The following is a 5762-nucleotide window of genomic DNA, read 5'->3' on the forward strand; positions in this document are numbered from 1 at the left end:
AACAAACAAAAAGTTAGTTAGTTAGTTGAAACTAAATTTGAAAATCAATTTTGAAAAGATGAGAAGATAAGAAGTTAGAAAAGATATGTTGAAATCAAATTGTTGAAAAAGATATGATAAAAAGATATTTTTGAAAAGATATGATTGAAATTAGTTTTGAAAAAGATTTGATTTTTAAAATCATAATTAATGACTTGATTCACAAGAAATCACAAAATATGATTCTAGAACTTAAGGTTTGAATCTTTCTTAACAAGCAAGTAACAAACTTGAAATTTTTGAATCAAAACATTAATTAATGATGATATTTTCGAAAATTATGTGATAAAGATAAGAAAAAAATTTTTGAAAAATTTTTTTAAAATTTTTGAAAATAAATAAGAAAAATGAAAAAGATTTGATTTTTGAAAAAGATTTTGAAAAAGATAAGATTTTTAAATTGAAAATTTGATTTGACTCATAAAAACAACTAGATTTTAAAAAGTTTTAAAAAGTCAACTCAAATTTTCGAAATTTATGAGTGAAAAAGGGAAAGATATTTTTTTTTATTTTTGAAATTTTAATGAGGAGAGAGAAGAACATGAAAATGATGCAATGCATGAAAATTTTGGATCAAAACAATGAATGCATGCAAGAATGCTATGAATGTCAAGATGAACACCAAGAACACTTTGAATGTCAAGATGAACATCAAGAACTTATTTTTGAAAATTTTTATATGCAAAGAAAACATGCAAGACACCAAACTTAGAAATCTTTCGTGTTTAGACTCTATGGATGCAAGAATGCATATGAAAAACAAGAAAAGATGCAAAACAAGAAAACATCAAGATCAAACAAGAAGACTCACCAAGAACAACTTGAAGATCATGAAGAACACTATGAATGCATGAATTTTCGAAAAAATGCAAGATGAATATGCAATTGACACCAAACTTATAACATGACACATGACTCAAACAAGAAACACAAAAAATATTTTGGATTTTTTTATTTTATGATTTTTTTTGTATTTTCTTTTAATTTTTTCGAAAATCATTTTGAAAAAGAAAAATAAGGATTCGAAAATTTTTAATATGAATTCCAGGAATCTTATGCTCTTTAGTCTAAAGCTCCAATCAAAGGGTTAGGCATGGCTTAATAGCCAACCAAGCTTTAGTATGTAACTCAGACATGACACGCCTGACATACCCTATCCAAAAGAATTAGACATGGCTTTACAGCCAGCCAGGCTTCAACATGCTTCATGAAACACTAGAATTCATTCTTAAAAATTCTAAAGAAAAATATATTTTTGAAAATATTTTTATTTTAAAAATTTTTTTCGAAAACAAAGGAGAAATTTTTTTTTTTGAAAGATTTTTGAAAATTTTTTTTTGAAAACTTTTTGAAAATAAGAAGAAAATTACCCAATCTAAGCAACAAGATGAACCGTCAGTTGTTCAAACTCGAACAATCCCCGGCAATGGCGCCAAAAACTTGGTGCACGAAATTGTGATCTCTGGTAATGGCTCCAAAAACTTGGTGCTCTAATCTCAATTCATAATTTGTCACAACTTCGATACAACTAACCAGCAAGTGCACTGGGTCGTCCAAGTAATAAACCTTACGTGAGTAAGGGTCGATCCCATGGAGATTGTCGGCTTGAAGCAAGCTATGGTCACCTTGTAAATCTCAGTCAGGCGGATATAAAATAGTTATGGAGTTTTCAAAAATAAATAATAAAATAAGGATAGAAATACTTATGTAAATCATTGGTGAGAATTTCAGATAAGCGCACAGAGATGCTTTCGTTCCTCTGAACCTCTGCTTTCCTGCTGCCTTCATCCAATCAGTCTTACTCCTTTCCATGCCTGGCTTTTTGTAAGGACTTCACCATTGTCAATGGCTACTTTTAATCCTCTCTGGAAAATGGTCCAAATGCTCTGTCACAGCACGGCTAATTGTCTGGAGGCATCACCCTTGTCGATGGCTGCGCCCTATTCCTCTCTGTAAAAATGGTCCAATACGCTGTCACTGCATGGATAATCATCTGGAGGTTCTCGATCATACTGGAATAGGATTTACTATCCTTTTTCGTCTGTCACTACGCCCAGCACTCGCGAGTTTGAAGTTCGTTACAGTCATTCAATCCCAGAGTCCTACTCGGAATACCATAGACAAGGTTTAGACTTTCCGGACTCTCATGAATGCTGCCATCAATCTAGCTTATACCACGAAGATTCTGATTAAGAGATCCAAGAGATACTCATTCAATCTAAGGTAGAACGGAAGTGGTTGTCAGGCACGCGTTCATAGGGAATGATGATGATTGTCACGTTCATCACATTCAGGTTGAAGTGCGAATGAATATCTTAGAAGTGGAATAAGTTGAATTAAATAGAAAAACAGTAGTACTTTGCATTAATCTTTGAGGAACAGCAGAGCTCCACACCTTAATCTATGGAGTGTAGAAACTCTACCGTTTGAAAATACATAAGTGAAAGGTCCAGGCATGGCCGAGAGGCCAGCCCCCATGATCTAAGAACCAGGCATCCAAGGATGTTCAAAGATACAATCCCGGATTCAAAGATGATTCCAAAGATGTCTAATACAATAATAAAAAGTCCTATTTATAGTAAACTAGCTACTAGGGTTTACAGAAGTAAGTAATTGATGCATAAATCCACTTCCGGGGCCCACTTGGTGTGTGCTTGGGCTGAGCTTGAAGTCTACACGTGGAGAGGTCATTCTTGGAGTTGAACGCCAGCTTTTGTGCCATTTTGGTCGTTGAACTCCACTTTGCAACTTGTTTCTGGCGCTGGACGCCAGAATTGGGCAGAGAGCTGGCATTGAACGCCAGTTTACGTCGTTTAAACTTGGGCAAAGTATGGACTATTATATATTTCTGGAAAGCCCTGGATGTCTACTTTCCAACGCAATTGGAAGCGCGCCATTTTGAGTACTGTAGCTCCAGAAAATCCACTTTGAGTACAGGGAGGTCAGAATCCAACAGCATCAGCAGTCCTTCTTTAACCTCTGAATCTGATTTTTGCTCAAGTCCGTCAATTTCAGCCAGAAAATACCTGAAATCACAGAAAAACACACAAACTCATAGTAAAGTCCAGAAATGTGAATTTAACATAAAAACTAATGAAAACATCCCTAAAAGTAACTAGATTCTACTAAAAACATACTAAAAACAATGCCAAAAAGCGTATAAATTATCCGCTCATCAGTCGTTCTCCCTAGGAATTATTATAAAGTGCCTTGTTATTGGTTATGAGGTATGTTTTGGGGTTTTTGATAAGAGACATGAAAGATAAATGATAAGGAAGTAAACTAATAACTAAAAAGGTCTTGACAAGGTTTGGTGGTCAAGGATCTCTATCCTAATCACTAACCACAACATGAGAATTGGCAAGGATCAACGCCACTAAGTCATCCTCTAACTAGTAGTAGTAAAGGAAAGTCAAGTGAGCTATATCAATCCAAGTCCATAAGTCCTACTTCTCCACCAATTCAATTAGTGAGATCTAGCGTTAATGGCTCCCAATCGTCATTCACTTGGACATTAGTAACTCAAGAGTTCCTAAGTTACCTTCCCAAGCCAAGAGCATAAAATTTTACTCTAAAATCCAACCAAGCATTTTATCAAACACTTGGAAGGCATAAAAGGAAAGCATAGTAAAATTACAAGGAAAGTAAATCTACACTACTCAATTGCAAGGAATTAAACAACAACAAATTGAATGAACAATAAAGCAACATGAAAACATAAATTACATTAAAGAGAAATAAAAGAACAAAAGTGCATCAACATAAAAGTAAAGGATTACAAGAATTAAATGCAAAACTAGAGAGAGGAGAAGTAGAAGAAGAAGAATTGATAAAGGAAAAGTAAATCAAAGCATGAAATTAACCTAGATCTAAGAATTCCTAATCTAGATCTAACCTACTCCTAATTCTAGAGAGAAGAGAGAGCTTCTCTCTCTAGAAACTAACTAAATCATGATAAAACTAAAATAAAACTCACTAACTAACTAGATGCCTCATCCTTCTTTAATCCTTGGGTTAAATAGTATCAAAAATGAGTTGGATTGGTCCCACAAGGCTTCTAAAATTGCTGGCCACAAGTTGCATTAAATAAATCATATGCACCCATCGGCGCGTACGCGTACTGTGCACGTGCGTGCCCCTATCCGCGATGCAACTATGGCAAATCTTATATCATTTCAAAGCCCCGGATGTTAGCTTTCCAACACAACTAGAACAACATCATTTGGACCTTTGTAGCTCAAATTATGGTCGATTAAGTGCGAAAAGGTCGGCTTGACAGCTTTTGTGATTCCTTCATTTCTTCATGAGTTCTCCATTTTTACATGCTTTTCCTTCATTCCCTTGATCCAATCTTTGCCTCCTAAATCTGAAATCACTTAACAAACATATCAAGGCATCTAATGGAATCAAGGTGAAATAAATTTAGCTATTCGAAGTCCTAAAAAACATGTGTTCACTCTTAAGCACAATTAAAGGAGAATTTACAAAACCATGCTATTTCATTAAATAAATGTGAGGAAAGGTTATAAAAATGCTCTAAATTCAACACAAGATAAACTCTACAAATGGGGTTTATCATGAACCCTTTCTTCTAAACAATAGACTCTCTTCTCTACCACCTCCTTCATTGGATGAAGCTCTCTACCCCCTTATTCGAGAACAACAAGAACTTCTAGCTTATTACCAAAAGCAAGAAGAGGAGAAAAAGGAGCTAGAGATGTTAGGAACCATATTGGCTACTATGAATGAAGCCGTTGGCCGCATAGTCTTCCATTTACGCTCATGTAATCAAGACACTCCCATTGACGAATGTGGAGAGTAACAGCCCAGACCACCCACTAGTATGATATTGTCTGCTTTGGCACACAGGGCCTCACGGTTTTGCCTTTGATGATTGGGATGATAGCCGAAGCCCCCCATACTCACTCGTCAAAATGCATCATGCTAGGGAGAGGTATTCACACCCTTATAAGGCATGCTTCGTTCCCCTCCCCAACCGATGTGGGACCTTACATGGAGGATCAACCGAAGAGCGTAGTGAGAAAGTGAATTTGGAGCTCCTAGGTGAAGAAGAGGAGTTGAAGCAAAAGTCGCAACCAAGGGAGGAAGTTGAGACAATCGAGCCAGAAGGAATGGTTGAAGAATTAAGAGAGGTTGATCAAGAATTGGATTCAATTATTGATGAGTTCTTGTCCACACTAACAAATCACCTCAATGACCCTATTGAACCTTCTTCCATTGAGATTGAAAGCGATGTTAAGGAGGGTGCACAACCTCCAAAGCATATGGTTAATGATGAAGAATTGGAAGAAGTTGAGCAAGCAACAAATCTGCATCTTGAAGATGATTCCACACCAACACATAATCCTTTTGAGTTTGAAGAGTCTTCTCCCATTGAAATTTAGGTTGATGTTGAAATAGATTCCGCATTACCTCCAAGTTGTGACGTGAAGGATGGAGAAGAGTTAGATGAAGTAGGTAAGGAAGTGATTGAATATGAAAAATCTTCTCAAGAAGTGGATATGGAAGATGCTTGTCAAGAGGTAAATGTAATCAAAGAAGAATACAAGGGAGTGGAGCTCACATTGTCAAAGTTGTTGGAGACCTCTCTTCCTAAGCAACCATTTACTATTTCATTCAAGTGGGTAAATCTCTTATCTCTAAGATTTGTTATTCCACTTGAATATGGTTTGCTTGAAACGGATGGTCAACTTAGAGTTCTC

This window comes from Arachis ipaensis, chromosome B08 (genome assembly GCF_000816755.2).
Source record: "Arachis ipaensis cultivar K30076 chromosome B08, Araip1.1, whole genome shotgun sequence".
In the NCBI taxonomy this organism is placed as follows: Eukaryota; Viridiplantae; Streptophyta; class Magnoliopsida; order Fabales; family Fabaceae; genus Arachis; species Arachis ipaensis.